Below are 18,353 nucleotides of genomic sequence, written 5' to 3'. Positions count from 1 at the left end.
AGTTCCTATTTTGACTATTGGAGAAATTTGGATTTCATCAATTTTTTTTAAATCTATTAAAAGACTATATAATAAACCAAAAGCCAGAGTAAAAATAAATGAAGCAATTTCAAACCCATTCGTCAGGGGATCACTCAGAACAAGTCAGGGGATCACTCAGAACAATAATATCACTGGTATAAAAATATTAGACCAAGAATACAAGATTTATTTATTTGCTGATGATGTTTTAATTAGTTTATCAAACCCCGAAAAATTCAATTTTGGAACTACTATCATTCTTAGATGCCTTTTGCTCGGTCTCAGGCTATAAACTGAACATCCAAAAGACCCAAATACTAAACTTCAATTACAAACCTAGCCAAAACAATACGTCTAAGATTCAACTTAAATGGGATCTAGAACATATGAAGTATCTGGGAGTCAACATCCCAAAAGATTTATCAAACTTATACAACTTAAATTTTGATCTATTAAATAAGAAATTAAAGGATTATTCCAATATTAAGTTTGGAATCTCGGATTGAATCAGTAAAAATGAATATCTTGCCAAGGATACTATCTCTATTCCAGACACTCCCAATTGAAATTAATTAACAATTCAACGAATAGGATAAATTATTATCACGTTACATTTGGCAGGGGAAAAAAAAGAGAATAAGGTTCCAAACTCTTCAATTATCAAAAAATAAGGGGGGACTGGCACTTCCCTGCCTAAAAGATTATTATATATCGGCCCAGCTAAGGATCCTGTTCTGTTGGTGCGTCTCAGATTACAAAGCAAGATGGAAGGAAATTGAAGAAAACATGTCGGGGACAATGCCAATTCATGCAAGGATAGGGGATAAAAGACTAATTAAATGCTTGATGGAAACAGGAAATAAATGGATCAACTTATTTATTTATTATTATTTTTTTTAATTGTGCAAGTTCAGTGATTGACAGACAACACACATGACATAGGACAGTAAGAGTGTGGGGAGCAACATAGCCAGACAATGTTTAAGACAGTATGGACAAAACCAGACTCGTAGACAACAAAATAGAACAAAACATACAAAAAGGAAAAAGAAAAAAAAGAATATATATATATATATATATATATATAATAATGATAATAAAAATAAAATAAATAAGTAAATAAATAATAATGGTGATGATAGTATGTCAATTTGTTATAATACTGTGTGCACGTGTGTATGTGTGTGTGTGTGTGTGTGTGTGTTTGTCATGTGGCTTTTGTTTGTACAAGGGAGAGAGAGGGGGAGAAATGAGGGTGGAGAAAAAGGAAAAGAGGAGGAGAAAAAAAACTAAAAAAAAACGACAGTGTTGTTGGGTGGCATCTATAACTGGTCCCCAAGGACAGGAGGGGTGCCTGGGTGGATCAGGATAGCTGGGTCAGTGAGGGGCTCCATGCACATCTGTACACGTGTGTACATATGCCTATCTACAGTATATATATTGTTTTTTTTCTTTTCTTTCTTTTTCTTTTTCCCTTTTCTCCCCTTTTTTTCTTCCTTTCCCTTCCCTCCCACACATGCTCTCCCACTTGCTCTCCTCTGCTTCGGGTCACAACCAGATTCATAGGGAGGTTGCTGGCCCATTGCAGGCCAGGTTCCCCAAAGAGCAGTCCCCACCCTACTGGGAGAGGGCCGCTCATCTGGGTCCGGGGAGCATCATCCCGCTTCCAGGAAGGGGTTACATAGGGATCAGGGGGGTAAATGGGTTGATAGATGGTGTGATTCGAGATTGAGATTTGTGAGATTTGTGTCTTGGTGTTGAAGGTGTGTTGATGTGTATGTTGTCTGGTAGCGGGTCAAAATAAATAATTTCAAATTCAATTCCACAATGGTGATAATCATACTAAAAAAAAACATAGTTGTATGATAATAATAATAGTGATAGTAATAATAATAATAATAACAATAACAGTGATACTACTACTTTTGAAATTAAGTAGCTAAATAAGTAAGTAGTAGAGTAGGACAAGAAGAAGAATAAATAAATGAATAAATATATTAATAAATGAGTAACGAAAATAGCAATAATATAAATAGTAATACTGTATGAGAAAAAGAGAGAAATAATAATAGTAATAGTAATAATAACTGTGATGGGAATTTTTCATTTAGTAGTTCATTATAGTATAATTAGTAGTTTGAGTAGTTTTAACTCATACTATTCCATGTGTGTCATGAGGTAACCTGTATTCTGCACTTATGTCATGTCATGTGTTACATGAGTTGTGAAATGCATCTTGTGACACCAGCACAGCTGGCAAGTCAATATGGATCTTTAGACACTGATGAGTGGTTCAAACACCACATTCTGGACAAAGTTCTCCGTCTATACAAACAACGGAACAATGCTTTCTGATGACACATCACAAACAACTGTATAAAAAGCCCTTCTCAAGACTGAAGACTTGGTCAGACTCTTAAGGAGTCTGCCCCTATCTGGCCAGATAGTTTGCTCTGAAGCTGTATGTCGGTGATGTGGTCCGCTTGGACACCCTGTTTGCGAGGGCTTTGACTTATTAGACTTTGTCTGTTTACAGTCTGTCTGTAGCGACTGCTAGCCTGTTTTGGACTCTTTATAGAATAAATTACTAAAAGCGCTGTTAGGAGTTGTATTCTTATTTCTCATCAGGTGATCATAAACTGATTTCCACCACAAACTTGGCGACGAGGATGGGATTGGACGTGTGATCTGGACTCCGTCGGATGGACAGGAGGCCGTATTCCTCCCCAAGGGGTGAGAAGCTGCCCTCCAGCGGAGCCCCGATTACCGATCCAATCCAGTTGAAAGGACAACAGAAAGCGGTGAGAAATCTTTAAATTGTCTAAAACAGCCTACAGAGTCAGAGCGAAAGAATGTTGAATACGTATATCTCACAACCACAGAGAGTTGTTGACAGACGTGTCATAGTTAAACCTGTATTTATTTGTTAGTATACGCCGGTGAATCCTGGTAATTCATTGACGTGCACAGCGGGTAATAATGAGACAGATAACTAGGGATGGGCAACCGTTGTTGTAAGGGGAGACAAGCGCGAAGAATTAAACGGCGAGCCGTGGTTGCAGCGTTGTCTTGGCCTTATAGAGTTCAGACCGGTTGCTGCAAGGGATCCTAGGGGGGAATATAGCGCTAGCGGTAAAGTGTTGAAAGCCGCAGGAACGAGAACAGTACTGTAAAGAACAGCAGAGCTCTAGGAGGTACATGAACAGCACGGATTTGTATTCACTGATACCAGTGGATAGAAAACCCTGCGCTGTCCCAGGTTCCTCCTTCACTATGGGCCACTCATAAATATGATGTGGGACTCATGAAAGGCGCCGCACTATTGATAGTGCACCCCAAATTTTATTATAGGCCGTGCCTTAAACAATACCCACTCAAACAAGAAGCCATCGATGGTATAAAAATTATATTGGAATCTTTATTAAAATTAGGCATTATTGTTTCATGTGTGTGCACACCTATTTTCCTAGCGCTACTTAAAATTTTAGACACAAGGCTAGCCTGGGAAAAAACTCCAAATTGTAAAAGAAGTAATCTATCTGGGACATGTGATCACAAGAGGGGCAAATCCCTCCCTCCCAAATGTATTGCAGCAATTTAATCCATGCTGAAAACAATTGATGACGTCATACTGTAGGTAGTGGATCCCAAAATGACTTAGAAAGAGGTAAAACTCTTAGCGCGCATGACAAACTGACTTGGACTCTCGAAGCTTAAAAAGGTTTTGACGACTTAAACTTTGACTTCTTTATCTCAGGCCCCGACTTTTGGCCTGTCTAGACTAGACTTATCGTTCACTCAGTTGATAGACCAGAAGGACTGTTACATGACATCAATTTTGTGCCAATTGCACAGAAAGGAGAGTGAAAATATGCTGCGATCGTACCATTTATAAATACCCTTTATTTGCGGTGTAAGTAATAATCAATTAAGACAGTTGAAGGTTCAACTGAGGAAAATGGAGATAACTTGTGCAGCTCAATACACAACTCTGTCCAAGAGAAAGCAGAGAAAGATTGTGCCATTCAGTGCAGACTGGGGGGCATTTGAGATGTGGAAATGTGAGTCAGAGAAGAGAGAGACAGAAAGAGAAAGCATGTGATACATAGTGGATGCAGGAGCAGTCATTACACTGCACCTTGCACGTAAACGTAGGGATAGACAGAGATTTTGAGAAAGTGTGGTATGTAGTACAGAAAGAACCAGAAAAGTTGTTTGAAGCCTTTCTATTGGACAGATGAATGTTCTGCTGTGTCAGTGACTCCTCCCCTCTTGTAAAAAGAGAAAGACGGACACGGCACCGCAGGCCGTGTGATGTATTCAATGAGCGTCGGAACTACGATTAGCTTAAATTTGCCGTGCATCATATACGTGTTGCTGTGTACGACGGCCTTGTACGAGCAACTACCGGCTTTTTATCTGCTTCGGATCGACGTTCTCAGCTAAACTCAGCTTGTCTAGTAACGCATCTTCAAAACGTTGACGTAAATAAACACAAGGTACGGCGCAGGCATCTCCCCCTCCCACCTCAACTGAAATGTGATGCCGTCGGCATAAGTTTCTGATGTTTTTAATTTTGCAGAACGTGTTGTAAGGATAAATGCAGTTCAACCGTTTGCATAAATTAAATGGGTTTACTACACCAAAACCCTACTCAGACGTAACACTTGCTGTTTCCCATATTTTGCATGCTCAGCTTCCTCCCACAGTCCAAAGACATGCAGGATGGGGATAGGTTAATTGATGACTCTAAATTGCCCATAGGTGTGAATGTGAGTGTGAATGGTTGTCTGTCTCTACATGTTGGCCCTGTGATAGACTGGCGTCCTGTCCAGGTGTACCCTGCCTTCGCCCAATGACAGCCTGGATCGGCTCCAGCCCGGCGTAATCCTGAATACAGGATAAGCGGTAGACGATGGATGGATGGAGAAAACATCTCATCAATCTGCTCAAAGATGGCTTGGATATCATACAACGTTGATGGAAATGGCCTTCATGCACAGGTGAAAGCTGCACTTCCATCACCACCTAGTGCATTCCAGCATCACCTGAAGACTGGGTGATCATCAAAAATCACAGGAGAAAACCCTGGAAGCAAAGACACGACACGGATCCCTTCCAAGTTCTCCTGACCACAAAGATGCATTCAATGCAAACACATTCCAAGTCCGAAGGGAGAAGATCCTCTCACTGGTTCGACTAAGAGGCAAGGATGAAATAACACCTTCCTCCACCAGTAGCATGCCAAGCTCCAACAAGTGACAGCTGTGTCACCACCGACAGTGAGTAGTCAATCGCATCACCACAACCTAACACCCCGGTGCGAGGGGAGGAGTGCAGATTGGGTCCTGCCCGCACTCCGAGCTTCAATACACGTCAAGAAGGTGTGACAGTTGTGGTGACGTAGGAGACGTTCTCTGTCCAACAAAGAAGCCATGGCACCCTTTCAGGTTGCATGGTTGGAGTTTGAGAGAAGAAGCATGTGTGTTACTATCACTAACTAGTAATGGCACTTTTCCTCATCTGTGAATTACAGCCTTTGGAAAAGTCTTCCACAACAACAAAATCATCCACGAAGATGGTGACGACGATGATGTGTTCCCAGAGCTGCCTCAGAGTGGAGAATATCTTGTCAATGGCAGACAAATGAACACAGGCAAAGACAAACAGAGGAGGAGAGATACTGTGAGTACAGAAATCAATCGCACGACCAGGAGGTATGGTTATGACATGGAGGAGGAGACCAGCAGTAAGAAGGAGCCTCCGCAGGTCAAGTCTTCATGGTCGGAGTCGATGAACCAGCTGATAAGGAAACTGGACCACCTTAATCTAGACATAGAGGGGGCTCTGAGTGCAAACTCCTCTCCCTCCGACACACCCTGCACCCTAGGATGCTTTTTCAAAGTCCACGTTACAACAAGCCCTGAATGAGCGAGTTCTCCAAAGACCAGACAGAGGGAATCATTGTCTCCCTGAAGCTCACTGTGGGAACTGGATGAAGACATTCACAAGCTGGAAGCTGTGTGCTTGCAGGAGCCTGGACACTCATTCTCAGCAGAACACCCGTGGACCCAAGTCCACAGGTTCATGAAGTAAAGGGTCTGTGCCCTATTCTCAATCTGGACTCCAGTCCTCTACTCACCATCCTCGCAACTGTTCCTGATTTCGGGGCGAAAGTCCTGGATCTCCTACGCATGGTGAAGCACAAACCGAGCTCCATCACCTTCTCACACTACAACCGTCCATCCGGATCTGGTGGACATTCTTTTATCAATGAGAGTTTGGACGGAGAGTCTTCACTGGAGGAGCCCACAGAAAAGGAGAAGATCAATCTAGAGGATGAGAAGACGGCTGCAAACAAAGCTAAGGATGACAAAGATAGTGATGAGGATTGTTTGTAAAGTATGAAATCATGTGTCTTCTATGAGTTAGAAGGACAGCAAAAGCTCTCAAGGACTAAGATTTATTATGATGTGATGTTTAAATCACTGTGAATTTACATCATTGATGTCTGGCTCTTAAAGTCTTTGTGTACTAAATGAAGTTGTATGCTTAGCTGTTCGACTGTCTTTTGTGTTTGTCAGAGAATGACAAAAAGGGAGAAATGTGATGGGAATTTTTCATTTAGTAGTTCATTATAGTATAATTAGTAGTTTGAGTAGTTTTAACTCATACTATTCCATGTGTGTCATGAGGTAACCTGTATTCTGCACTTATGTCATGTCATGTGTTACATGAGTTGTGAAATGCATCTTGTGACACCAGCACAGCTGGCAAGTCAATATGGATCTTTAGACACTGATGAGTGGTTCAAACACCACATTCTGGACAAAGTTCTCCGTCTATACAAACAACGGAACAATGCTTTCTGATGACACATCACAAACAACTGTATAAAAAGCCCTTCTCAAGACTGAAGACTTGGTCAGACTCTTAAGGAGTCTGCCCCTATCTGGCCAGATAGTTTGCTCTGAAGCTGTATGTCGGTGATGTGGTCCGCTTGGACACCCTGTTTGCGAGGGCTTTGACTTATTAGACTTTGTCTGTTTACAGTCTGTCTGTAGCGACTGCTAGCCTGTTTTGGACTCTTTATAGAATAAATTACTAAAAGCGCTGTTAGGAGTTGTATTCTTATTTCTCATCAGGTGATCATAAACTGATTTCCACCACAATAACAACAACAGCAATAATAATAATAACTAAATAAAAATAAAAAAATAAATAAAATCAACCTATGTAAACTGATAGCATTAGTAGAATTATCACGCTCTCTTGGTTCAGGAATTGACATTAAAGCGAGAAGGAGGGGAAATAGAAGAGATGATGTTAATAATAATGGAGGGACCTCACCAAGGACAACACAGAGTGACCGGCTTAAAAGGCCAGAAGCCTTCACATGCGGTCAGAACAAAGGAGGTAAAAGAACTACAAACCTCCATCTTGTTTTACTTCTCACCAAGGTGTGAAATGTGACGTCACACTAACTCTCCTTTGGCTGACAACCACAAGAACCCCAGGGGGTCCCTGAGAGTCAGCCGCGGCATATATAAACTGGCGCTACCTTAAAAACTTTCTCTTCCATCGCAACACAACGTTGCAACAGGGGGTGAGCTCTTCCCACTGTAGCACACCACTACAACAGGAGGGGAACTTTTAACGTCTGCAGCGTTTCCTTTGTCTTAGGCCACAGTCTTTTCCCCAAACTCGCTGGACGAGAGACAGACTGTTTTCCCCCTTTTGGCCGACTCGCCCCTTTTTCTTTTACATTTTTGGATCCTTAGAAGATCGCCACAACCGCGCGATTCTTTGTTTGCCTGTAGAAGAGGAACACAAATGGTTCCTTTATCCCAGCTACCAGCGAGAAGGATAACCTCTGAGCCCCGCTCTTGTCTGAAGTCAGCTGACTAAATCGCCGCCCACCTCTTGCTTCAGTGTAGGTATCAGCTTAGCTGGAACTCTGGAGGTAGTGTCTCTGATGGGTTGCTGGTTGGAACAACGAAGCCGTATATCATGTTTGATGAGGTCTGTGCAACCCGGCTTGGTGCTGAAGAGCTCACCTGGCATGATAGCCTCTAGCGCCTCCTGCTGCCCTGATTCAAGATGATTTAGATCCGGTAATGACTGCTCTTCACCAGCAGAGGGGAAAAACTGCTCCTGTGGTTCCTCTTCTTCAACCACAGTGCGAGCCCACAACTGTAGTGATGATGCAGGTCTGGCAAGCCATTCCTTCAACAAGTTCACATGGAATACCTGATGCTTCTTGCGGCGATCTGGCATGTACAGTTCATAGGTGACAGGACCTCCTTTCCTGTTGATCACATAGGGCCCCTGCGACTTGGCTAAAAGACCATTCTCTTCACTTTGTCATAGCTCTGCTTTTGACGCTGCTGAGCACTGACCAGATGAGTGTTGGCCAGCTCCTGGAACTGTTCAAGTCCTGCACTGCACCTTCCATCAACTGCTGATGCTCCCGGCGTTCTGATTGCACCTCCTGCTGGATTTGGATGACTTGGTGTTGGATCCTTTTCCAGCGATCTTCCTGACGTTGCCTGTCCTGCTCCCATTTTGCTTCCCTATCTGTTGGCAGCCGCATCAGGCCCCGTAACATGTTGGAAAGTTCAGTCAAGTTGTGTGGATCACTAGGTTGTCCACCAACTGCCCCCTGCTGGTTCAGATCATCTGGAGCCTCCTCACTTTGATCGTCCATCGGCACTTGCTGCTTTTTTAGCCTACTAGATTTCTGCATCGCCGCCTCCTACTGGCCTGGAGCCACCACTGCCACCATTTGTAGAAGAGTCTGGCTTGAATGTCCAAGGAAGGTGATAGGTAGGCAGACTCAGCAGACATTTAGAGTTCCCAGAGGTGTAACTTTATTTACAGTGCCCTCCATTACACGTGTAACTCAACATTCAGAACTAAACTATAAGGAAAATAACTCAGAAAGACAACTATAGCAAATAAAAATTGGAACATTAACTAGTGATTTGACTTCCGAAACGGGCGTGTCGGCGCCTCTCTGAAGTCCCGGATCGAAACGTTTTGAAACTTTGTGCCGAAAAGCGGTTCTGAAATGCCCATGTCACGTGACTGTAGTTTAGTGATTGAAGGAACGCCTCTGTTTCGAAACAGCTATTCCAAGACGGGCAGATCCTTTGAAATACTGGCAAGAGCGACGTGCTGTCTTCCCTAATTTGTACCAACTGACTAAGAAATGGTTAAGTGTCCCTGCAACAAGTGTACCCCGTGAAAGGATTTTTCAAAAGCAGGGGAAGTGTTATCCAAAAAAAGAAACGGACTCAGCTCAAAAGGAGCTGAACAAATATTATTTTTGAATAAAAATCTTTGATTATTGTATTGCATATAACAATGTGTCATTTATTTATTTTTAATGTTTCTTTAATTCAACCTGTATTCTACTTAACTTAAGGAAACCTAAGACCGGCTCATTTCATAGTGGCACATATTTAGGAGTTTTCTTTGGCCAGAGCATGTAGTTCACAGAAGTGGCCACTAGATGCCACTGTAGAGTCAGGTTTCATATTCGTTTTCAAGGCTTCAACACAGACTGAAACATCGCTTCGAACTGTTTCGAAGCTTCCGATTGCCCATCACTAACATTAACAAAAAGGCACGTGTCTCTGGCAGCACAGCCTCCCCCCTCTCTCCGCCGGAGCCCAAATTCCTCTGCCTTATATTGGGTCCTCAATCCATCCTAGCCCGATTCAGTCTGAACCAAAATACGATAAGGTTGAACAAACAGTAACCTACCTCGAAAGAAATTCACTTTCCTTTTCAAATTCAAATACCTAAATGGCTGTCTTAACGGTCAGTTCTAATCATCCCTTACTTCCGACATGCAACATAATAAAAAGAACTGAAACTCCAAATGGCTGTGTGTGCTTTAATTTACTGAAGTGCTTTGATGTAACCTGTAACAATGTGATCACAAACAAACCCGGGATAGTAAGTGCAACATTGATACTAATAGCAAGGGTAAATTAAAGAACACTTGGAAAACCTAATATAATGTAATATGAAATGAAACCTGTAATGTATTTATTGAACAAATAAGGGACAAATGGTGAGTAAAGGGAGTTCTCACCCACTTTGTCACATATATATATAATATATTAAACATAATTATTAATATCGATAATCATATTGACATTCATAATTATCTGTTGATAACCAAATCTGCTCCTGCTACATCCCCAACAACAATAATAATACTAATAATGATAATAATAATACTAATACTAATAATAATAATAAGAAGAAAAATAGATACTAAGCTAAAAGGAGAGTGGAGATGTAGTTGGTTGAATGGAGTCCAGGTTTTCAAAAACTGTGATGTTTGCTGTCCTGGAGAGGCAGTTGTTTTTCCCGTTGATATATGTTCTTAAAGGAGATTTAACCAGTGGTTGATATGTATTGTTTGTTTTGTTTTCCAATTTGTAAGGATGACTTTTTTGGCAATAGCTAGAGCTACTGGTATGGGTTTTGTGTGTTTTGGTGAAAGTTCTACTGAAGATAAGTCACCTCGTATGCATATTGAGGGAGAGAGGGGAATGCTGCAACCCAAGATTGAGGAAAGCTTCTGTGTGACCTTTAACCAAAAGTGTTGTACAGGTGGACAGAGCCATAGAGAGTGAAGATAGTTATCTGCGGTGTCTAGGGTGTATTGTGAGCATTTGTCTTTTTTAGAGAGACCCATTATAAACATTTTGCATTGAGTGATATGTGTTCTATGGAGGACTTTATATTGAATTAGTTGTAAATTTGTGTTTTTTGTCATTTCAAATGTATTTGTACAGATCTGAGTCCAAAGGTTGGTGTCGGAGGGGAGGGATAAATCCTTTTCCCATTTAGCTGTTGGGAGGTGGATGGTGTCATCTATGTAGGAGATTAATTTGTATAATTTTGAGTGTATTTTGCTGGATGTAGAGAATTTCATGATCTGTTCAATTGATTGAGGTGGTTGGAGTGGATGGATAAACTGCCCCCCTCCGAGCCCATGTCTCTGGATCAGCTCGTGAAATGAGATGAATGAGTTATCTTGAAATAAGTGGTGGAGATGTGCAATTCCTTTTTGTTCCCATGTGCTAAAGTGAACAGGAGATTTGTTAAGCTGAAGGTCCGGGTTGTGCCAGAGAGGGGTGTGCATGCAGAAGGTTAGTTGTGATTTGTTAATTTCCAGTGTTTTCCACCAGGCTGTCAGAGTTGAGGAGATAGGTGGGTTTAGTGCTGGGCGGTATACCGGTTCATACCGAATACCGGTGTTTTTTTTTTTTAATATGAATTTTTCATATACCCCAATACTAGGGGTGTGACGAGATCTCGTACCACGAGATCTCGCAAGATTAAAGTCGACGATATTTCTCGATATTTAAAAATCTGTCTCGCGAGATTTGTGAGCTATACATAGCTGAGGTTTTACAAACAGCTGTTACTGACTGGGAGCTTAAAAAACCCAACCACGGCATCGCTTATTGTTACCGACAATGCGCGTAATATGGACGTGGCCGTGCGCGACGCGGGATTGAAATCGCACATCTGTTTTGCGCACACTATAAATCTTGCAACCCAAGCTGGCTTCGGTGTTCCCCGCCTCGCTCGTTTACTCGGGCGGGTGAGACGTGTGACTGCTTTTTTTCATCGTAGTTCAGCGGCTACCGCGGTGAAAATGTCCAAGCAGAAACGGCTACAATTACCATCACACAAGTTAATGACGGGCACGTTGGATATGCTGGCTCGTTACCTTGAGCAGCAAGCTGCCATAGCAGCAGCTCTCACCAGCCCAGAGATAAGACAAAACTCCCGAAGCATTGATACACTTGACAGCTGCGATTTCAGAGATGCCGAAGATGCTGTAGTTGCAGCATGTTGTTCATGACATACTTGGTCAGGCTCCGTTTGCACTATTTGAACTCTGTATTGACAAAGTAGAACTTTGATTTGGTTTTGCACATATTTACACTTGGGGAAAAATAAATATTTAATTTCATTCATTTTATTTTAACTTTTATAAATTTTAGTTTTAGTTTAAATTTGTGAAAGAAGAAGTTTATTAAAAGATCATGCTTACATGATGCATGTAAAGAGTTATAATAAAATATTTAAAAATGCATGTGCAACTCTGTTAAATTAAAGTCTGTTGGTCCAGTCATATATTTTGTCATTGTAGTTTTCTTAAAATCTTGTCTCGTCTCGTTCTCGTGAACCCAATATCGTGTCTCGTCTCGTGAGTGGAGTGTATCGTCACACCCCTACCCAATACCGGTGAGTGTGTAGCGTATGAAAGTTGGCAACGCAGAGCGGCGGAACGTCGCGAAATTTTCTCCGTGTTTATCCATTTTTTTTTCGCCGAAACTTTCGCCGAAAGTTCTGAACGAGCAAGCAATGAAACAGAAGAACTTGTGCCGAAAAGAGGAGCCGTGTCTGTTGTTTGGAAATTCTTTGGCTTTAAAAAATCTGACGTCGAACAAACAATATTCTGCAAATGCTGTCAGGCAGTTGGCACTGCGGGAGAAAAGACGAGTCAAATGTCACTCAAAGACTGGAGGAGATGTTAATGCCTAGATATCTGATATTACCAACAGTGAAAGAGCGGTGAGTGTCTTGCGTTGCAGCATTCCATGAGTTTGTTGCGATAGGAAGGATTCTTGATTTAGACCAGTTTATACTGTAATCTGAGATTTGAGAGTAGTCATTAATAAGTTTGGTTACTTCCTGTACTGTGTTTTGTGGATCTTGGAGATAGAGGATAATATCATCAGCATATAAGTTAATTTTGTGTTCTGCATTTGCAGTGAAAATTCCTTTGATTTTATGATTTTGTCGGATAGAGCAGGCGAGTGGTTCGATGAAGATGGCAAAAAGCAGGAATGAAAGTGGGCATCCTTGTCTGGTGCCCCTGTGTAAAGTGAACCTTGGTGATGTGATTCCATTAGTTGTTACAGTGGCTGTGGGATAGTGTTTTTATCCAGTGAATAAATGACCCTCCAAAACCAAGTTTTTGTAAGACTGTATAGAGGAAAATCCAGTTGACTTTGTCAAATGCCTTCTCTGCGTCGAGTGAGACTATGACTGTTTTTAATTTATTGTGTTGTGAATTATTAATTACATTCAAAAGTCTTCTAACGTTGTGGGTGGAGTGTCGTCCTTTGATGAAGGTTTGATCATTGTGGATTATGGACGGGAGTATTGTTTCTAGCCGGGATGCCAATGCCTTTGAAATGATCTGAATGTCTGTATTAATTAATGATATGGGGTGGTAACTAGAGGGGAGAGTTGGTTCCTTATCTGGTTTTAATAAGACTTTTATGGATGCAGTGTTCATTTGGGGGGGGGGGGGGGGGGGGGGGCGGATTGGCCTTTGTTTTTGATTTCGGCTACCATTTTGAAAAAAAAGTGGGCTGAGTGTTTGCCAAAAGTGTTTAAAGAATTCTGCCGGGAAACCATCTGGACCTGGTGATTTATTATTTGGCATTTGTGTAAGAGCATCCTGTAACTCCGTAAGTGTTAATGGAGCATCTAATTTATCTGCTTGGTCCATGGGTAGTTGTGGTAGTGCTACGTTGTCTAAAAATTAGTAAATGGTTGTTGGGTCTGGGTTATTTTCGGGAGTGTATAAGTTGCTATAGAAAGTTCGGAAGGTATCGTTTATGGCTTGAGGAGATTGTGTATAGTTCCCTGCTGAATTTCTTATTGTTGTTATTAGAGATTTTTCTTTATTACATTGAAGCAGATTTGCCAGGACTTTGTTTGATTTATTACTTTGTTCATAGTTTTTGTATTTCAGCTGTTGGAGACTGAATTCAGTTTTTTTTTTGTGATTATATTGTTCAATCAATCAATCAATCAAATTTTATTTGTATAGCACTACAATAGCCAGACGGTACCCAAAGTGCTTTACATCAAAGCAATAAAATAATACATTAAAACAATACATAAAAACACAAGAAAGTGCCACAGTGCTGCAAGAAAACACAGGAAAAGTGCTACTAGTGCTGCAGGGTGTTTGAGGCCCTCTAAAGTGCATTTAAGTAAAAACAGGCAAAATAAGTATGCCTAAGAGCAGGACTACCCTAGTCACAGTTAAATGCCAATCTAAAAAAGTGTGTCTTCAGCTTTGATTTAAAAAGGTCAGTAATGGTGCGAATGTCAGGGGGCAATCTGTTCCACAGCCTGGGAGCTGTGACAGCAAAAGAACGATCGCCCCACTGTTTGAGTCTTGACCTTGGGACTTTTAACAGGAGCTGGCCGGAAGAACGGAGGGCCCTGCCATGGTCACGGACAGTTAAAATCTCTGACAGGTAGGAGGGAGCCAGGCCATTAATGGCGTAAAAAACAAACAATAAAAGTTTAAAATCAATTCTAAAACGAACTGGAAACCAGTGGAGTGACGACAGTACAGGGGTAATGTGTTCACGCCTAGACGTGCCTGTTAAAAAGCGGGCAGCAGCGTTCTGAACAAGTTGAAGATGGGAGATTAAAGACTGGCTGATGCCGACATAAAGTGCGTTACAATAGTCCAGTCTTGAACTAATGAAAGCGTGGATCGTCTTCTCGAGGTCCTGCCGACTTAAAAAAGGCTTCACTTTGGCCAGGAGACGCAGCTGAAAAAAGCTTGTGCTAACAACAGACCTAATCTGTTTATCGAATCTGAGCCCACTGTCGAATGTTACCCAAAGATTCTTAACATGTGGTTTAAAAAAGGGTGCCAGAGTCCCAGAGTTTGTAGTTAAAACATTTGACATAGATGGTGTGCCAAACAGAATACATTCAGTTTTGCTGTCGTTCAGGTGCAAAAAGTTCAGAGTCAGCCACTGTTTTACATCAGAGATACAGTCCAGTAACTGAGTAAGTGCAGTGTTTTCATTGGGTCTCATGGGCAAATATAACTGTAGATCATCAGCATAAAAATGAAAAGACAGATTGTGTTTTCTTATAATTGGTCCCAGCGGTAGCATATACAAGGAAAACAGAATAGGGCCAAGAATAGAGCCCTGTGGCACCCCACAAGAGAGGGATGTCTGTGAGGAGCAGAGGTTACCAATTATTACAGATAAGCTCCTATATGCCAGTGTGACGGAGCGGCTCCGTCACTGAGCGCCGGCAGAGCGCACACACACACACACACACACACACGCATACACACGCACGCACATACCCACATACGCTAGGCGTTTTGTTTCTTTTGTTCTAATCGGTTTCGTGGTTCGGAGGAGGGTGCACACTCACCGAACCACACATTTCTAAACGTGAGGGGCGCCCGGAGCGGGGCGCGCCGTGGACGCTACGCTGGTGTCTTGCCTGTGCTTCCGGGTTCCGCAGGCGCGTCAGCAAAACAGGGCTGATGTTTCCTGGAAAATTTAAAGGGGGCGCGGCGGGAAAAGTTTTCTTTTTTTATTGTGTGTTACGCCCACGGGGAGGGGCTTATGATTTAAAAGAAGGTCATTTCTGCCGAGGTTGAAGAGAGGTGGGAGAGTGCATGGAAGGCGCTGAGTGGAGTTGGTTGGAAAAAGTATTTCTTGGAGAATGTGGTAGAGTCACAGTTGGACTCCGTTCCTGTGTGTTTTTCTATTTTTTTCCTGTAAATATTTTTGTAAATAGCCTGGACTGTGAATATCACTGCACTGTTTTTGGATATTTGGGAGGTGAGAATAAACTTCACTGAACTGCAACCCTGCTGACTACGCCATACATCATTTTCCCCCGAGAACCCTGCGACAGCCAGGTACGACCTAAACCATTTGAGGGCGGTGCCCTCCAAAGGATTGCAAGGTCAACTGTATTAAAAGCCGCTGTGAGGTCCAGCAGAACCAGCACAGCGGGGTTCCCAGCATCCACGGACAAGGCAATATCATTATGCACCTTCAAAAGTGCTGACTCGGTGCTATGTCTGGATCTGAAACCAGACTGAAATTGATCAAGAATGGAATGAATTTCTAAAAATGTTTGTAATTGAATAAAAACAACTTTTTCCAATACGTTAGAAAGAAAAGGCAAGTGGGAGACAGGCCTAAAATTGGACAGTACAGAGGGGTCAAGATGTGTTTTTTTGAGGAGGGGCCTAACCACAGCGTGCTTGAAGGCAGCCGGGACAGACCCTGAGCTAAGACAGGTGTTTATAAAAACCAGCAAACTTGATCCAATAGAACTAAAAACCTCCTTCAGAAACTTGGCTGGAATAATGTCTAAGGGACAGTTAGTGGGTTTTAAGCCACTAACCACCTTAATGAGGGATGGCAAGGAAATAGTTTCAAATTTCTCGAAAAAGGCAGATTGTGCAGGAGGAGCACACACATCATCAGGGGACATAAGCATACTACTGGTATTCTGCCTGACTGATGCCACTTTGTTTATTAAAAAAAGAGAGAAACTCTTCGCAGGTTGTGGTGGAGGCATCAGACAGGACAGTAGAGGGTGGATTAATAACAGAGTCAATAGTTTTAAATAGCACTCTTGGATGATTGGAGCTGTTAGCTATAACAGAGGACAAGTATTTGGACTTGGCCTCCTTCACAGCTCTCTGATAAGCGGCCAAACTGTCCCTTAACCAGCCCAGTGATACATGCAGTTTGTCCTTTTTCCACCGCCGCTCCGCCTGTCTGCATTGTTGTCTGAGCAGACGGGTGTGGTCATTCAACCAGGGATCGGCTTTGGTTTTAGTGCTTTTTTGTCGAAAAGGGGCAACAGCATCCAGAATTGCAGAACATGTAGAGTGGAAAGTGGAGAGTAAGGTGTCTGGACAAAGGCGGGGAACCAGTCCACTGTCAGCATGCAGCTGAGAGTCCCCAAAGGCGACAGCAAACTCTCTGGCCGTTGATGGAGTGAAGATACGACGTCTGCGGGCTGGGGAAACAGGCTTATTGGCAGGAGGGGGGGCAACAAAATCAAAAACAATGGGGAGGTGATCCGAGATAGCAGTGTCCACTATTTCTATAAGGGAAACTAAAAGTCCATGAGAAATGACAAGATCAAGAGTGTGCCCATGTTCGTGTGTTGGTGCATTAACAGATTGAGTGAGGCCAAACGAATCCAAAAGGCCCTTAAACTCATTTGCCAGTTGATTTGCTGCACAACAAACATGAATATTAAAGTCCCCACAAATCAATAGTTTATCAAACTTTGGAATAAAATCAGACAAAAACTCAGAGAACTCTTTGAGAAAGTTCTTGTTAAAATTGGGTGGGCGATTAACTGTGGCACACAGCACAGGACAAGAGAGGTTGATCACAAATAACTGTAGCTCAAAGCTTGAATAATTATTAGCGGTTATTATTTTGCATCTGAAGCTGTCTTTAAATATAGCAGCCAGACCGCCGCCACGACCAGCAGCTCGGGGGGTGCTGAAAAAGGAACAGCTGGGTGGGAGGAGCTCCGAGAAGGCGCTGATCTCACCTGGTTTCAACCAGGTCTCTGTCAACAGGAGGAAATCCAGATCACGTGTTGTGAAAAAGTCATTCAAAATAAACGTCTTATTTGTAAGAGATCTGAGGGGTATTCCATCAAACTAGCTAAGCGCAAAGCCGGGCTAATTTCGATAAGCCTCGCTACCTTTAGCCAGAGTTGCGTTCCATCAACGTGACTTGAGGCACTCTCCGCTAGGTAACCATGGGAATTTATCCGACCAAACTAGCCTGCTAACCATCAGGCTTACTTTAGCGGGGGTTTCAGAGAAGTCTGACTGTCAGAAACAACTGTACCAGCAGAAGGTTCCGCCAAGCCTAGTCCTCGTGATTTCGTCACGTGAAAGACCAAAAATTACCAAAATTACATATATGAAGTACAAACAGACTATATTTTCATCAAGCGTCTAAAAATACATGCTTGCAATTAAAAAATATGAATAAATCGTTTATTTTGTTTAAAAACCGACTGGCCATATCATAACTTAAAGCCCCCAGTTGGGTGAGTGGTGATGCACCTGCCCTTGAATGTAGGCATCCCAGCGAGGACATCTCATGTGTGTTTTTTTTGCCTGTATAATTGTCTTTAGATCAGAGAATTAGACCAACATTTTACCTTAACTATGATAAATATGTCATACAATTTCCCCCGAACCCAAATATAACTTGCAAAAACATGATAGATATAATAGCATGTAGATCCCAATGACAAAGGCATTGCTGCATGCAATTTTCAGCCACATAAATTCCTTTCAGGTGAGTTCATTAATAGGTTCATTGAATGTATTCATTAAATTGTTGAGATAAATGAGTTGGTCAATGTAGATGCATTTACTAGGCCTATCTAAAAAAAAAAGAGAGAAAGAGAGAGAGAGAGAGAGAGAGAGAGAGAGAGAGAGAGAGAGTGAGTTCCGGCCA

Source organism: Eutrigla gurnardus (genome assembly GCF_963514095.1).
Source record: "Eutrigla gurnardus genome assembly, chromosome: 10".
NCBI lineage: Eukaryota > Metazoa > Chordata > Actinopteri > Perciformes > Triglidae > Eutrigla > Eutrigla gurnardus.
This window is presented reverse-complemented; position numbering follows the sequence as displayed.